The following is a 19,038-nucleotide window of genomic DNA, read 5'->3' as shown; positions in this document are numbered from 1 at the left end:
TGAAAATATTCTCAACAGCAAATTCATTCTACAGTTAAATATTTCCTGAGTGCCTTTTACATAACAGGCACTCTTCCAGGTGCAAGTGATAAAGCACTGAACAAAAAGACAAGGTGTCTTCAGGAAGGAGCTTCTTTGGCTTCTTTAATAAAAGCATTTTATGGAAAATCAGTGAGAGCATTATCTGCTGAGAGTGGCTGCTTTAACCAAAATAAAAGAAGATTCCTGTAAAAAAGCTTACTAAAATCCCATCACACAAGAACTCATTCATCTCATCTTTTATTAGCAAGCAACAAACATGATGACAGAATGGCACAAAGTACTACCAGATGTTATGGATATGGCCAGTTTTATAAAACAATGTATCTTCATGAGATAAGAAATAACCATGAAAATCTCCTGTACCACAGAGAGGTCTGTTCTTTATGTGGTGGCAAAACACTTACAAGGGTTGTGAAACTTGACAGTTACTCTTTATTCTTATATAAAAATGTCCCAAAATTGATTACTTTTCCTGTGAAGACAAGCAGCTTCCTGTAGTATGCTATCTAGAAGTTATTTCTGTAAAAATTAAAAACACTTAAGGTAAACAATGGCCTGTTGGCTAAGAAAACTCATCTGATTTCTACAGAATTAAAATGAACTTGAATCTAGCCTTTTGAATGACTCTATCACAAAAAATTAGCCAAGATTTTGAAAAGTAATGAAGTATATTATATATACTTTCCCAAGTTATATAGCAAATTTATCTTTAAATACAGTGGTGCCACTTAAAAAAATGCCTTGTAAAGATGAGGGATCTTTCATTCTAATAAAGTGTCTTTAAAACCTTACTTTATTTTTATCACAATATTTTTTAACATTTCAAACTTCCATATGCATTTTGATGTGTCCATTATTAAAGTACAACCGTTCAGTATAATTACACAATTGTATAAACACACAACATATACCGGGGTACATGTTAACTTTCTATAGACAGAGGGGAGCAATGAGAAGTCTACAGACTGTGACATAGCACAAAACAGAACAAACTGCTGCATGTGTCACACGTAACTCTCGCAGTGCATGGATAAAGACCCAAGGACACGCAACAGAAATTAACTAAATCCACCATTTCCGTGAGTCAGAGACACCAAGCAAAAAATATGGTGGAATCAAGCATAAACACCATCCCTTCAGGAGAAAAACAATAAAGAATCTCAATCTTAAAATGGGATAGTCAATGTGAAAAGACTGAAGTTAACAGAATCAAATTCATTAATGTCCTCACAGTCACAGCATTACTGAATTGTGCATCTGCCTCCCCAACAAAACCCTTTTTAAAAAAGCACCCAAAGAGTTTCAGTGTAAGTTTCATCCCCTTCCCTCCCTTTGTTCCTTCTAAATCAGCATCTAAACAAGTCAAGCTTATTCTACCTTTAAAAGCACCATCACAACACATTGCAGCTTCCAACACTCTACTGAAATTGTTCTTACTAAGGCCTTTCAAGTCCCATAGCATTTGCCCTCTTTCCAGCATCTGATGCAATTGACTAGTTTTCTCGCCTTCTAAAAGTACTCTTCATTTTTGTGACACTATATTGTCTAGGTTTTGTCCCACATCTTTCAGTATAAGTTTTTTTCCCACTGGTTTCCACACCTCTACCCATTCCTTAAATTTTAGTGCTCACCAGCAGTTTGTCCCTGCTTAACTCCAACTCTCCCAGGGAGGTTTTAATTACCATCCAGAAGTTTTCAGGTATGTCTCTCCAACCTTGACCTCTCTCCTGAGCTCCAGGAACCACACACCTAACACATATATGTAACTGGCCACCAGATATCTTCATCTATCTCTTGCAAGGACCTCAAACTCAACACACTCAAAACCAGAAATGTCTCCCCCCAAAACTAACTCCTCTACTATGCCATTTATCTCAGTGCTATCTCATCTCAACGAATGGCAGTACCAACCTGCCCATGACAACATGTGTAAAGCACGAGAATTTTTTTTTTTTAAGATTTTATTTATTTAACAGACAAAGATCACAAGTAGGCAGAGAGGCAGGCAGAGAGAGGAGGAAGCAGGCTCCCCGAGGAGCAAAGAGCCCGATGAGGGGCTCGATCCCAGGACCCTGGGATCATGACCCGAGCCGAAGGCAGAGGCCTTAACCCACTGAGCTACCCAGGTGCCCCAGCACGAGAATTTTTATCCTTCTTGACAAACTGTTGATAGAATAAAAGCTGAAATCGATCTACCATAACTCTTACATCTTGCCCTGACCAGTTATATTAAAAGTAAAGCCCCACCCTATCCTTCCAAAAGGTAATGTCTTCACTTATCTTCAAAGTATCACTGGCTTTTTTTCAGATGTCACTAAGAAATGACTTCAAGGGGCACCTGGGTGGCTCAGTGGGTTAAGCCGCTGCCTTCGGCTCAGGTCATGATCTCAGGGTCCTGGGATTGAGTCCCACATCGGGCTGTCAGCTCAGCAGGGAGCCTGCTTCCCTCTCCCTCTCTTTCTGCCTACCTCTCTGCCTACTTGTGATCTCTGTCAAAAAAATAAATAAAATCTTAAAAAAAAAAAAAAGAAATGACTTCAAAAAACAAACATTATCTTGCTATTGACTAAACACAGTCTCCAAATGTAAAGTTCTTAGAACCACATTGACTGTGGTGTTGAAATTTCAGGAGCCTTAACAATACGTGTGAATCTCTAATACATGTGTGCACGTGTTTTTAAATTTCCAACAGAAAGAGAACAGAAGGAGAAAGATAATCCTATTAGTAAAATCTCCACCAAAGCTTCCCATTAGAGTTGAAAAACGATGGGATTTTATAATTTAAGCCCCTGCATCACTGTATTCTCTGAAAATCTTCCTCATACACAATGGAAACCTATCCTTAAGCCTAACAAAAACTCTCAATGCCTCAAAGCACTGGATGGGCTGGCCATCTGACCAGACAGAAATGAAAATAGCACAGTGATGTCAGAGCTCATGAAAGTCAAAAAGTGGAAGAGGTAGCTAAGGAATCCCTGAAAGGACAGCTGAAGCATTAGTAGCCACTACTGATTTCTCTAACACAAACAGATTACCTTCCGCAGGAGCGTGGGAACTATACACACTTTCAACTTTTTACAAGTTCTCGAATTGACTAAGTCATTTTATCATCTGCATCATATTCTACTACCAGGTGTGATCTTTTAAAAGGTGTGATTAGGAAATCATCCAACATAAACATGAACCTCAGTAGGCAGTGTTAAGGACCGGGGCTAGGAAAGCCATCTGTTCGATGAAAATAATATTTCTACTTCCCTAGTGATTACAGCTATCCGTAACAACTGTGAAATCCCAAGAGAAGAAATTTTAACTGCCTCAAAACTAATTATTCATATAAACTGGCCAGGAAATTAAATATTACATAAAGGGCTCTCTAACCCTTAATATTTCTTGGCTAATTATTCCACTGGTGGTCTACATCTGCGCTCCTAAAATTTGATGAGGACTCAGAGGTAACTCACAGAGAACGCTTACATCTAAAAATGACTACAGATAATAACTACAATTTACAAAAATTGTTATCTTTTTTAAAAGATTTTATATATTTATTCAACAGTCAGAGATCACAGGTAGGCAGAGAGGCGGTGGCGGGGGGGGGGGAATGGATGGGGGGGAGGGAAGCAGGCGCCCCGCTGAGCAGAGAGCCCCAATGCAGGGCTCAATCCCAGGACCCTGAGATCATGCCCTGAGCTGAAGGCAGAGGCTTAACCCACTGAGCCTCAGGTGCCCCGAAAAACTGTTATTTTTAATGTGCATAAAATCCTCCTGAAAACATGCCCCATACAATAAAAGAACAGATGGTATTGTCAAAGTTTAAACATTATTACTAGAAGGAATGACACTAAATTTAATAAAAAAGTTTACCTTTAACAACATACGTTTGAGTATCTTCAATACTCAACAATTTATGATCAGGAAGCATGTTAAGTACTGCCTTTAAAAGTAAAGTGAATCTATTTTGATGATTTAAATATATAAATAGGTCAGAGATTTGCAAATACATATTCTAAGACATTCAGAAATACTGGCCATAATCCCACATACTACTGCGGTGGGGTTTTTTTGGTCTCTTGGATCCTCATTTGTTCCAAATGTCACTTCTCCACCCTTCCTTTTTTAAAAAAATAAACATTTTCTAGAATTCTTTTGAGAGATTTATCTTCTAGGTATCTTCACAGAAAATACCACAACCCCTTTACTTCTTGTAGCTCAACTCTTAGATGTAGCAATTAATATCTTTAAGTAAAACTACTTTTAATAACTTAAGAGTTAACTATTTCAACCTGTTCAGTAACATTTTAAAACCGTAAGCTTTTGAAATAAAAATGGGTATATGCACTGTGCCTATAACTACTGATATGTATGAGCTAATCATACCAAATAGAAAATACTTAAGTCCCAAACAACACTTAAGGGTTTTAAACCGTAGACACAGGTAAAGATCATTTGCAAGAGCTATTATACACAGCAGTTGAGAGTAAAAATATTTGATGACAGAAACCATGTCATAAAATATCTTAAAACTACAATTTACCTTTACAAATATCTGAATAACATGTTTAAAGAAACAATCTATCAAAGTAGTCATGCATAATATTCTAAATTCCTTCAGTCTTAAGTAGCAGAAATGACTGCTCCAAAGATTACCAGAACAGAAACACTCTCTCAGTTTGTACTATCCTAATTCACCCCCCTCAAAACACATTTACCCTTAGGGATTCACAAATAACAAACACACAATTCATTTCAACCACGGCTACAATTTGTAAGCAGCCTTTCATTGCTCCATAAAGGCTCATCATTGTAGATGCTCATCAGTTTTTAAGCCACATCCACAGCTGCTGTCTTAGAAAAACAACATTTGCAGCAAAAACTTTAAAATTACATTTATAAAACAGTTTGACATAAAACAAAATTAAAAGTACTCCAGTATAATACAAAGAATGAATGTATCTAGAGTACCATAAGTATGAGACAAGTCATTCTTAAGAGTAATACTTTTCATCGTTATAGTACAAGCATTATTTTATTTTCTAAGTTCTCTGACACATACAGTATCACATGTAACTTAAATCCTAGATCAAAAAGGTATTTATCATGCACGCCAAAAAAAAAAAAAGAGAGAGATTACCAAATTTCTTAATGAACAGAATCTGTTTCACGACCTCCAGCCTGTGTTCTTTCTACAAATGTTCTTCCAAAATTATAAACCGAAATGCAGAGACAAAAATCCCACATAAAAGTGTCCAAAAAATAAAGTCCACTTTTTAAAAAATCCCACATAAACCAATTCCCTACTCAACTTCACACTTCTGTCTCAGATCTTTACTCTGGCTGGACCAAGGGAAGGGGATCTTCTGGTAAGAGAGCACAATCAATCATGTAGACAGACAAAAAAGATGAATTTGGGGAGGGGGGGTGTGGAGAGGAAGAATGCCCAGTAGCATTATCACATACTAGATTACACAATCATTAAAAGATGCTCATCACAATGAACTGAAAACCAGAGACATGAGTCTGAATTCCAACTCCTCCACCAACTAGCAAGTACATTTGGTTAAATTTCTATAAAACAGATTAATACTACCTTCCACACCAGACAGTGGCAAAGGCTAAATATAACAGATCTCAAGGCTACTGAACCACATTCAGGTAACAGATTATATTCAAAACACATTAGATAAATCTGTACTGATACTGGGGGCCTATAAGACTTTATAACATACAGGAATATAAGCAGGATTTCAAATCCGGGAGAAAAAGAGCATTCAAAAAGTGACACTGCTAAAACATTTCATTGGTTCATTCACTCATTCCACAAAAACTGAACATCATCTATGTACCAAGCACTCTATTTTAGCAGGGCAGAGAAAGACAAAATCAAAAGGCAAAGAATACATATCGTGATAAGTTGATACATGTAAGAGAGAAAAATAAAACAAGAAAGAGTACAGAATGTGGGGTAAAAGGCAGGAAAAAATGTGGTAGAATGAGAAAGTACTAGAAAGGAGACCTAGAAAAAGGTACCAGAAAGGTGGCTGCCCAGGACACTTGTATCCTATAAGACAAATTAAAAGTATCTGAGCAAGAAGGCAGTGATCCAAGATATCAAATGCTGATCAAGTCAGATAACGCATGAAAAAAACTCACCACTACATTCACCCATACTTTAACATGGTAAGTTAAGAGGAGGAGGGGTTTTTTGGTTTTGTTCTTTAAGATTTTATTCATTCATTTGACGGAGACAGAGCAAGTACAACTGGGGGGGTGAGGGGCAACACGCAGAAGGAAAGGGAGAAGCTCCCCATTGAGCAGGGAGCCCTATAAGGGGCTCGAACCCAGAAACCTGAGCCGAAGGCAGATGTTTAACAAGAGGAGCAGTTTTGTTGTGGAATGGTGGAGATAAAGGCCTGGCTTAAGTAGTAGGTTTAGGGAGAATGGAGAGTGGAGACAGAAAGAACTCTGCATAGGAAGTTGATTGCAAAGGGCAAAGGAGAAAAAGAAAACTAAAGGGGAATCGGAATCCAGAGAAATAAGAGCATGTTTATACACTGTCAAGGATACTTCAAGAGAAAGGTAATAAGCTAGCTGGCTACCCCAATGTTCTAGAGTAGCTGAGAAGGAATGGGATCCAGTGCAGGAGCAGGGAGGAGTTCTCAACCATGATTTACAAACTTCAACAGGCATCAAAATCACCTGGAGGGCTTGCTAAATAAAACAGACTGCCAGACTCTATCCCTCCAGGGCTTCAGAGACAGGAGATCGGGGTGGAGTGAAAGAATGTGCATTTTAAAATTTTGCCCACTGCTGCCCTCCAAGGATCTCATTTTAAGAAGCATAACTCTATACAACAGAGGACAGAAAAAAATGAGTATATGAAAATAATACATTTGGTTATACACTTAGAAAAAATAAGTTCAGAGCCTCATCATATAACACACAGGAAAAAAAGGAAAAAACAACCAACAAACCAACCAACCAAAACCTCCCAGAAGGGTTAAAGGGATAAATAATTTTTTAAATTGTAAAAGAACATTTATAAGAAAAGCAAAAGAATGCTCTCATAATTTCAGGTGTGAGGAAGACAGGCAAAACATAAAGTCAAAGGCACAACTACAAATTTGACTACATTAAAATTTTAAACTCAAGACAATAATAAAATCGAATGACAAATGAAACAGTAGTAGAAAGTACTTCATATAAGTTGACAAAAAGTGGGGTGCCTGGGTGGCTCCGTGACTTAAAGCCTCTGGCTTTGGCTCAGGTCATGATCCCAGGGTCCTGGGATAGAGCTCCTCATTGGGCTCTCTGCTCAGCAGGGAGCCTGCTTCTCTCTCTCTCTCTCTGCCTGCCTCTCTGCCTACTTGTGATCTCTGTCAAATTAAGTAAATAAAATCTTAAGAAAAAAATAAGTTGACAAAAATTATCACCTGGAAAATACAGTTATTACACAAAAGAAGAAAAAGACATTTCATTGGAAAAATATGGTTATAAATACATCGTCAAATCTAACTTTGAATGCATTTCTAGAATACATTTCTTTTTCAAATAATCAAATAGTAAATCTAATACTTCATCTAAAGTAATAATCTAATATAATAAACTCTTTATTAGAATTCTCTCTGGCACTGCTTGCCACCTAGGAAAGAGCTTGGAAGCTTTCAGGTGGTTTTCATTTAGGTAGAGACAAAAGCTCTTATCAGTACAGGCAGGGCAATGAATGGCAGAGGCAGAAGTAAAGCTTCATGAACTTGAGTTAAATTACTAAATACCAGACCCTCAGACTTCTTAACTATAAAATGGAGATACTATCTCCCTCAATGTAGTTGAGGACTCAGTAGATACTCAACAAAATGTCAATTCCCTAAAACCTCTTTATATGTTTACTAAACTACTGACATTTAATAGAATGTCAGCATTTCCACTTAAAAAAAAAAAAAAAAAAAAAAAAAGTTGAAGACTATACTCCCAATTGTTCACAGTAGTTAATTTCCTGGTGGAAGACTACAGCCGCTGACTTTTCATAATATGTTCAAATAACTTTTGAATTTCTTGTATACATTTTTCCAACAGAAAAAATAATCCAAGTATTTACGAATGATATTAATTAACCCTTAAGAAAAAGTCCCATATCAACAATCACTTGCCTGAATTAGAAAAACAAGCTAAAAATGAGGTGAAAAAATAAATCAACTGCACATCGAAGCTACCACGTTAATTTAAATTCTAGTGTAATTTAAGATATTTAATTTACCAACTGACAACTTTCAGGAGTTACATCCTTGGAAACCACGTTTAAGTAAATGATATGTTCCTAAATCCTATATGTAAAAGATTTCCCCTATATCGTGGAGTAGGGCAGGATGAAAAATGGCTTGTTTACCAATAATTGGGAAATAATCTTCGAAAGCTACAGCTACCAAGTTTGTTTTTTTAACATCACAGTAGTGAAGTGGCAACTCCCACTAATTCAGTACTATCCATTTAATCAAATGACAACACTTATTATAAGCTGTAAGTAAATTACTAAAACTATCACTATCATCTTTGGAATGCTGAAATGGATTTAATTCACTTCCCTGACGTTTGGTTAAACACAGATGATAGATACAACACATTTAATGAATTCCACAGTCAGGGAATAATACTGTCCTGACATATACGTTAGAAAAACCCCTGTATAAAAAATCACCAGGTTCATAAATGGTTACATCCTCCAGTGTAAAATTTCAAGTTATAGCCTCCTTCCTTATATGACAGTCTTTAATCTAAATCTCTTTTTCTGTCCATCCATTTTCTCTACCAGAGGCTCTGGAAACAACAAGCTGCAATTTAGTGCAAGTGGCAGAACTAAGATGCTAGGGAGGCAAGAGGCAGACACTGGGGTGAGCCAGGTAAGCCATAACCCACACAGTTCTAGAGTAGGGACAACTAAAGAGAGTGGGTGACAAGTGGGCACTGAGAACAACTGTGTTCTAAAACAGAGCACTGGTCAGTCAAAAACATAAGACAGAGAACATAAGCAGCATCAAGAACAGGAAAACAGCCAAGGAGGAAAGAAAAGGCCAAGCTCAGAGCTGATGGTTTATTAACACTGGCAGCAGCCCTCAAACCAAGCTTGGGACTGAGAGATTTGTATTCTTGGCGTTAAGTTCATACTCACAGGAAAAACAAAGACAAAGCAAAGAGCATGTAACATTAAAAAGCAGTGGAGTGGTATACAGAAAAAAGACAAGCACAAGTCTCTCCCTAAAAAACAAACCAGAACTAGACCCAGCTCAATTACTGAATGGGTCTCAGCCATTAGCCAACTGGAAATTACTCAGTCTATCTCTGCCTTCATTTAAGTAAGTATTTACTTTAGGGGTATCTGGGTGGCTCAGTCCGTTAAGCCTGTCTTCAGCTCAGGTCATGATCCCAGGGTCCTGGGATCGAGCTTCTTCCTCTCCCTCTGCCTCTCCCCCTGCTTGGGTGCTCTCTCACTCTCTCTCCCTCTCTGGGTCAAATAAACAAATAACATCTTAAAAAAAAAAATCAGTTACTTTAGAACACATGATTAGTGAAGTCTTTTCCAGCTCTAAAGTTTCTTGAATCTAATGGAGTTAACAATCTCTAACATTTGTCACACTGGATATAATTACATACTCTGGTATGTTATAGGGAGAATATAATATACCAAAACATAAATAACACAGAATCACAGTCTAGTATCTCTACAAACTTCATCATCATCTTTCAGTAAATCCAGTAAGAAACAACTTCCTACAGTCTTCTCCTTTAACCATAAAAATCATCGCCTAAAATCTAACCACCAAGGCTTCATGGTCTATATGTTTTGGTCACTTGCGCAATTTCACTGAGCTTCCCTTCAGCTTCTTTCTACAGGACATGTTATGGCATTATGCTTTTCTATTTTTCAATACTTTGAGTTTTCTATTTAATGTATGTTTCATATTCCACTTCAAAAAGTATAGCGCAGGAATGGCTGAAAGCTGACCATAATCCAGGCGGCCAGTTTCTCCATGGGTTCATAGAAAAACTAATCTACGCTGAACGTCAGATTTATCACTCAGAGTAAGTGCCACCTAGTGGCAAGTTTATATATTAAATCCATTCAAGTCCTATTCATCTAGCAAGTAACGTTTTCAGCTAACAATTGCGACATAATTATGCAATGTAAGTAAAATATTGATCCTGTCCTTACAGAGGTGGCTGACAAATCAGATTTGGAAGGGGAAAAACACTCAATACAGATATATTTATATAACTGCAGAAAGATGTTAAATGTTACAAAAGTATACAAAAATGATACAGAAATATGCAAATTAAGGATTCAGCATTTGTTCAAAAGCTAAAAGAAACAAAACACTGCTATGTAGGTTTTCTTGTACCTGCTCACCTCACTCAGACTTTCCCATTTCTAATCACTTCACCCAGCTTTATTGTTTGGTTTTCCCCCACCTTGCCTTCCTTCCCTGCTCCCCCATCTTATCTTTTAAATTCTACTCCAGATAAGGGGAAGAGAAGAACCTGTTTATTGAGCAACTACTACTCCTAGAACTGAGCTAGGCATATTATAATCTCATATCTCATATAACCTTCACACCAATACCACGAAGTATTGTTTTCTCCAATTTTTTAGACAAGGGCAAACCAAATTAAGTGAAATGCTTGTAGCCACAGATTGTCTACAGAGTACTGATTCAAAGCTCCCAATACCATCCTGTCTCAAAAAGCTGTTCTGTTCTTTCCATTCCGAGGCCTGCTACTATAAAGATCAGACCTTGGTTACATTTCTCCTATAGTCTCCATCCACCCCCATCTATGTGACACTGATTACACCCCACCTCACCTCTGACAACGTTCAATGAATGTCCTCTTACCCCAAACCCTGAGTGACATCCAAGCCCTTAACTTTGCACTCAAGGTCCTCCAAGAAGGCCCAAATGCTTTTCCAGTTTTATTTCCTAATACCCCTATAGACTCTCACCTTTTCTAAGAACTCTCCTCCAATTAAAATAATCATTCACACCTGTGTTCCCACCAACATGTTACAGCACTTAGAATCTTTATTATATCTATGCACTTTCCACTAAATCATGAGCTTTACCAAACAACTTCTTGGCCACCTTTATAAAGCTGCTAACATAGCAGTCACACCTATTATGTGTTCAGCAATTGTTTATTTAAAACATACTAAGCAGTTATAAAAGAGAACTACTAAAGCACGGTTATAGGCAATTCCCTTAACCCCTCCCTTCATGATTGGGAACCTCAATGTTTCTGCTTCCTCCAGTTGGAGTTATGTATCAGGAGCTCTGTACAGAACTATATAATTTTTTGAATGAAAAATTTTCTCGGGGCACCTGGGTGGCTCAGTGGGTAAAAGCCTCTGCCTTCGGTTCAGGTCATGATCCCAGGGTCCTGGGATCGAGCCCCACATTGGGCTCTCTGCTCAGCGGGGAGCCTGCTTCCTTCCCCCCACCCCCCGCCTCTCTGCCTACTTGTGATCTCTGTCTGTCAAATAAATAAATAAAATCTTGAAAGAAAAATTTTCTCATACTCAAACCAAAAATTAAATGATTGGAAAACGCATGAGACAATGAACTGAAGAGACAATACAAAGCTCAGTGGTTGCAGGGGTTAGGGGTGGGAAGGGTATGAGTGGGCAGAACACAGGATTTTTAGGGCAATGAAACTACTCTGTAAGATACTACGCTTGTGGATACATTCACATTTGACCAAACCCAAAGAACAAAGTCTAATGTAAACTATGATTCAGATAATAATGTATAAGTTTATCAATTATGACAAATCGGCCACTCTGCTGAGATGCTGATAATGAAGGAGGCTATTTATTTACAGGGGCAGGAAGAACATGGGGAATCTCTGTACCTTCTCCTGGATATTGCCGTGAACCTAAAACTGCTCTAAAAAATAAAGTCTATTAAAAACAAAACAAAACAAAAACAACAACAAAAAATGGGGTGCCTGGGTGGCTCAGTCAGTTGAGAATCCTACTCTTGGTTTCAGCTCAGGTCATGATCTTGGGGTCATGAGATCCAGCCCCGTGTGGCTGGTTTCCTGCTGAGCGGGATATCTGCTGGAGATTCTAACCCTCTCTGGGTCCCTCTGCCCCTCCCACTGATGCATGCACTCTCTCTCTCTCAAACAATTATTTTTTAAAAAATGGTATGTTAAGGTGCCTGGGTGGCTCAGTCCGTTGAAAGACCACCTTTGGCTCAGGTCATGATCCTGGGGTGCTGGGATGGAGTTCCAGTTCCCCCTGCTCTGCAGGGAGCCTGCTTCTCCCTTTTTCCCTCTGCCTGCTGCTCCTCCTGCTGGTGTGCCCGCGCTCTCTGTCAAATAAATAAATTAAATCTTTGAAATAATAATAGTAATAAAAGGTATGTTAGCAAAATAATGCAAGATCTTAGTGGGTCTGCAGTTTTCCAATAAGGGAACAAATGCCCTTCTTCCAATTATACAAACTAGCCAAAATCTAGTATATTCTGTCTGGAGAAAAACTAATTTCAAAATAGATTTTTCATAATAAAAAAGAAAAAACCCTACAACATTGGTTCTGTTCTTTATAAGGCAACTAATACTGCAGTTATAGAACACAATCTCTACCACACTAATAAAAAATAACAGTTTCATAAAGTGATAAACATTTTTCCTGGTTATATAAACTTTTTATAATTCTATCATCTAATTAACAATGCGCAGAAAAAACAGCTCTAAGGCCAAAACTACTGAATATAGAAAAGGAAGCGTGGGAGGAGAGTTAAAAATAGTCAACTTGTTATCTAGTATATTCCAGCTCACATCCAACAGGTGCAGCATTTTTATCCGAAAGTTTATGCAACTCAGGATACCTAAGCAGCAGTGGTTTCTGTATTGTTTTTGTAAACTTAAAATAGTGCAAATATTTCTAAGATTGCCATGAACATGACCAATCTGAAACCTACACAAATATTTATGCAGATAGGTAATTACTATCAATTATACAACCCAAGTCGGAGTGCCTCTAACGCTGGCTTTTCCTCAGAAGTATGTTCAGGAAACACATTATCCTTTTCATACTATTAGGATATCATTTTATTCCCTGAAGCAGAAGTAGGCCTAATGAGGCATAAGCGACACCATGATGTTGTGCTAGACCTAAGGAGCATCCAGAACTGTGGGCAGGGTGTATGAAGGATGGTTAGCAGTCAGGCATTCAACATTCCTACATTATTACAGTCGTCTAAGCAGAGAAGACAGCAGTAACAAGTAGACCCCAAAAGTTGGGGGTGACTCAATGACAACATCCATGGTCAAACAGTAATTTACCAAATATGTCTGCTCAAAATGCCAAGGCACATATTTCATGGGCTGCGGTCCTCTGCACTAAATACACTGCTGCCTTCCTAAAACATGACCCACAAACCACAAAATAAAAAGTCCAACCTGAACCCTGCCTGTGAAAGGTTAGCAGGAGAAACCATTTGTTACAATGAAAATATTTGTATACAGTTTTTTAGTATTTACAAATCACTTAAATGTATGTTTTATTTGATCTTTATAACTTAACATATTTTACTTTACTTGATAGTCACATGCCTGTCAGATAAATACAACAAAATTATCATTCCCTATTCTATAGAGGCAGAAACTCAAGCTTGGAGAAACTGTAACCTGTCCATAATTCCTGAGGCTTCCTGAAGATTATCACGATTATCGGGTTATTATCTGGTTCTATGGCATGCACCCCCTCCCTAAAAGAAGCAGTCCACAGAGTCTTAAGTTTTAATGCATCTAAGAATAAGTTAAAACATGTAAAAATAATGAAAACCTTTTAGAAATACTGGTCAACTATACAAAAACACAAAATGTGAAATTTAAGCTTATCAGTTTTGTACAAACAATATAGTATAATCCAAAGGAACTTCTGGCTAAGATTGCACTATTATGTTTTCAGAGGTTATGAGAATGCCTGTAGCTGAAAATATCAATTCTTTTGGGTACCTCAGCAATTAAAATTCCTGGAGAATCAATACATCCCCTATGCACATCAAATTCTGACTACAGGCACCAGGTTGCACCAAGGTTTCGAAGTACTCTTGAGTCATTTGTTCAGAAAACTTTTTACTAAGTCCCTATCATGTATTGGACACTCTTCTGAGTATAAGAACATATAAATGATCATAAAATAAAAAAAGGTATCTGCCACCAGGAAACTAACGAACAGCCTCTGAATGTGACAGACAATAACAACTCAGTATGACACTTCAAGAGAATTTTCCTGAGTCCTTTAAGAACACACTAAAGGGGTACTGAATCCAGGCTGGTAGGTCCTGTTAGAATATCCCCAGACCTAAGTCTTGAATAATAACCCATTAATACCAGCACTTTTCATGTACTGGAAGGCATTAAACTGCTAAACCCACCCAGGGAACTACAGATTCTTAAATATAGCCAGAGCACTGAATATTAGAGGAAAGAAAGGCATACAGTTCAGCTAGAGAAAAAGTAAATGAAATAGTTATAGAGAACCATATATGCCTAACTAGCTAACATTGTTTGAGCACCTGCTATGTGTTCAGATATCCTACTAAATGTTTTCTCACAGTCAATCCTCACCAAAACCCACTAAGCTAAGACTAATTATCTTGCACTTGATGGAAAAAAGCAAGGAGAAGTCAGATCACTTGTCAGTGTTAAGAGGTTTTAAATGGCAGGGACAGAACTGGAACCCACTCCGGATTAAATGCTAAATGTGAGCTCATACTCTCTACTCCACTGCCTCTTTAATGAAGGCTGCTAGGGGGAGCCATTGAAAGGTTTTTAAACTAAGTAAAGTGATCAGATTTGCTCTTTAGACTGTGGAATCTGGATAAAGGAGGTGAGTCTACAAACAGAAAAAGGAAGCTACCAATGTTTATACTAACTCATATGAGAAATGATGAGAACATGAATTGTAACAGTAGGAATGAATGACACTGATACAAGAGATTTTCAGGAGGGAAAATGTTTAGTTCTTAGTGTCTAAATGTGAAGCGTTAGTGTAAGAGAGGAATCCAGAAACTTAGCTTGGGAAACTTAGCTGGGATGTTGTATCATCTACCAAGAACAGAGAAGCAACAGGTTTTGTTTGTTAAGTGAGTATCTTAGGAGCATCTCCTAAATGCAAAACACTTTCCTAGATCAAGGGCCAACCCTGAAATCATGGCCTTGGCTGTTAGAAAATATTCTTTAGAGCAAGTAACAAAGCATTAAAAACTATAAGGGATACTGAAATAGTCATTACTATTAACAGATCTGGCCTAGAGGCTAATGAAAACATTTTGTGCCACCATTTTTAAAACATACTACCCATATGCATAAAATGAAAGCGTTAAAAAAAAAATCACCGGGTGCCTGGGTGGCTCAGTGGGTTAAAACCTCTGCCTTCGGCTCAGGTTATGATCTCAGGGTCCTGGGATCGAGGCCCGCATCTCACTGGGCTCTCTGCTCAGCAGGGAGCCTGCTTCCCTTCCTCTCTCTCTGCCGGCCTCTCTGCCTACTTGTGCTCTGTCAAATAAATAAATAAAATCTTTAAAAAAAAAAAAAACACCATATGCAGAAAACAGATCAACAGAGGGAAAGCATCCCATAATTTTACAATGTGTTATTACATATGAGTCTGACAGATTTTCAATTTCTTATACAACAAATACACCACCCTGTAATTTGTTTTACTAATCCCTCTCCCTCTAAGCTTATAGGGGAAAAAATGTACTGGTTTTATTACCCAAACTATAATACATATTTTTATTTTTTTCATCCCACTATCATCACTGTAACTTGCCAAGAACTTCGTTTATAACCTCCTACTTGACTTCCTATAAAATATGACCTACTTCACATCAGCTTATTTCAGTAACAATTCCTAGACTTTAACCACACCTTTCATCTAAGGATGCTCTCTGCAAATCCTAAGGCACAGCAATCCTGTGCAGATGTGGCAAGTTATTACAATTCCCATTTTACTACACAGTTAGGAAATTGGCCCAGGGGAAGTAGAGTAACTTGGAAATAATCATAAAGCCAGATGCCAAGAATAACAACTTTTAGTCAATCCATGAGAAAATACTGCCCCTAGTTGAAATAACATGAAATTTAGTATTAGGAGGAAGCAAAAAAATGTTTTAAAACCACATCATAGGTTTTTAAACTTTATTTTTTAAAATGACCCAATCCTAGAATTAAGATTAGTAAAAACTTTCAAACGCACCTATTTTTTCCCTAATACCTTATCCATCCAGAGTGCCAAAGATTATTTAATGTACAGCTGGCAAGAGTGGCCTTCTCCCAAGCCATTTTTTATCTAACCCTTTTAAGGACAGAAATCTGTTGTTATTGGACAAGAGATAACTTTTTAATAACCTAATTTAAATAATCCAATACATAGAAGCATATATTAGAACAGATCTGAAAATTACAAGTAAGCATCTTATCTTTTTTTCCTGAGAACACCATGCAGACCCATCTGCAATATACCTGGACAATAAATTTAAAGCTTTAATAGTCGATAATCAGAACGAAAGTGTTCCAACCAAAACTGACCCTGTATGTTCTAAATATGCTGCTGTTTGATATAATTTAGTAAAAGCACTGTTTCATATGATCACAATATAAAGGTCTTAATTCAATTTAGAAACAAAAAAACCCACACAACTCAGTTTGTAAAAGTTCCTTTTATGATGTTTGTGTGATCTTTCCTATATGTACAAGCCAGAGCAAAATACCTTCCATTACACCATATTTACATTTTTGTTCAGAGTCAGAATAAGAGTAGTCAAGATTTTACCTTCAAAAGAATGATTATGCACAAAGAAAAAGTACAGGAGACAAATGATTACAGGTAAAATCCACTCATGGATCCCAGACTTCAAATTTTCACAAAACCCTCAAGTATCAATTAGGAAACAAGATTTTCCATTAAATAAAATTCAAACTACTAATTCTAATCGCAGCCTTCAAAAAAGAAAAAATGTTTAACAACATTCCTTACACTAAATCTTGTACATCCTCTACTAGCAGCACTTTATGTAGGACTTTAGTTTATAAATGAAATGACACTCCAAATGATTTTGTTAACAAACTTCTAAAATGAGTGATCAACTAGTTTAAGGGGGGGGCCCAATTTCTGAACAATATATTCAACCCAGTAATCCTGGTAAACTGAATACTTCTTACCCCCAGCACCAGAATATTCAGGCTATTTAAATACACCACACCACCCTTCCCCCACGCACACAACTCCCAGTTTTTACATTACCATAACAATAAGCACTGTGAACAATTTAAAGGTCCTTTAACATTAGAAGTGACTTCACCTTACTTAAGTCTACTACTTAAATGTCTTTTAATTGCATTTGATTAATGCATTCCACAAAGATTCTAGAAGCAGTATTCATCAACCAGAAACTGCACTCTTAAGCGTGTTCCTCATTTCAACTCCAAAGACGGGACAGAAGGGTTGTCACGTTCTACAGAGCAAAAGCACATAATTATAACTAATGATAAAGAAAAAGTAAAACATTTATATCAAACTCCCAAAAAGGCTGCCTCCCTCTTCCTGAGGGAGCAGGAGTTAATGGTAAAATAACTAACTCTAGACCTATAGTCTAGAAAATGCTGAAATTTTCCGCACGAATATTCAGAAGTTTTTAACATCAAAATTCATGCTACTACTATTCACGTACCTAATGAATAGCTAACTTGGATATCTGAAACTAGTCTCACACACCAACAGCAAACAAAAACAAAAACAAAAACAAACCTCGCACCTCTTTTAACCGCCCTACAACACCCTCAGGTAACCAAGAAGCAAATCTACGACAGCTGCCCTTGGCCTAGGCCATCAGAAACGGCCTAAGGGCAAAGGGGGCGGGGGTGGAAGAGCAATAACCTAAAGACCAGATCTTTTTCCAGGGCTACTGTTTCCAAGCAAAACAACCATGCGCCCAAAGAGATCGCGAAGAAAACTAGAGACACTGTAATCCCGAGAGAAAGGGGTGTGTGTGTGTGTGTGTGTGTGTGTGTGTACACACAATCCCAAGAGAAAAGGGTGCGGAACGCCGAGGAGAAAACTATCTCCACGCCTCTTTAAGACCCACAAAAACAACAACAAACCGTAGGGTCTGTCTGCGCGCAGAAGCACCAGATGGAGTCCCTGAGGCTGAGACAGTTCAGCCGACATACTCCGTGGGTAGTGGATAAATCAACCGATGATGGGAGGGGAAGGGGGTGCCAAGTGAAAAAGCCACTGAATGGGGGAGACAAAGACTCCGGGAGTAATCAAGTACCAAATCGAAAGGTGAGAGGAAAACACGTGAGAAAAATAATGTAAGAAAAATTAAAAGAAATCTGGTGCCTGGGCTGTGGCAGGTCACTGAACTACCGAATAGCGAAGGGCACAACAAAGGGGCACGGGAGGAAGGACAGCTGAGGGGAGGAGATGGAAAAGCGATGCGGGGCGCGCCGGGTCGGACAAAGCGCCCAAGGCGGTGAAACAAAGGGCCGGGGATAGAGAGTCGCGGGGGGCAGCGGGGAAGACAAAGCGCCCGGGGCCGGGGACACCGGCCCGGCGAGAAGGCGACGACCGTCCGGGAGGAACAAAGCTGCGCGGGGCCGGAGTACGGGCCCGCGGGCGGAGACGCTAGAGGCGGGCGGAGGCGCAAGAAGCGCGCGACCCGCACGGCGCCCGCGGGCCCCGCGCGCCCGGCCGCACTCACGCCCGCACCCGCCGGCGTCGGTGCCGCTGCCGCTGCCGCCGCCGCCGCCCGCCCTCACGCGCCGGAGCCCGAGCCACGGCGGCGCAGAGCGAGCAGCGCACGGCCACACGCCGCCGCCGCACTCGACGCACGCGACGCCGCCCCCGCGGCCCCGGACGCCAAGCGCGCCGCGGCCCCGAACACGCCGCCCGCCGCGGGCTGCGAGACGCCCGCAACTTTCCCGATTCCCAGC

General features: G+C 38.9%; 1 protein-coding gene across 4 annotated transcripts in view; it reads right to left on the bottom strand.

Annotated features, from left to right (window-relative positions):
* Nucleotides 1-19,038, bottom strand: part of RBPJ (recombination signal binding protein for immunoglobulin kappa J region) — a 215,192-nt gene that overhangs the window by 86,629 nt on the left and 109,525 nt on the right. The window lies entirely within an intron of this gene.

This window comes from Mustela erminea, chromosome 2, assembly GCF_009829155.1.
Source record: "Mustela erminea isolate mMusErm1 chromosome 2, mMusErm1.Pri, whole genome shotgun sequence".
Lineage (NCBI taxonomy): Eukaryota > Metazoa > Chordata > Mammalia > Carnivora > Mustelidae > Mustela > Mustela erminea.
The sequence above is the reverse complement of the archived record's forward strand: the minus strand, read 5'-3'. Positions and strand labels throughout refer to the sequence as shown.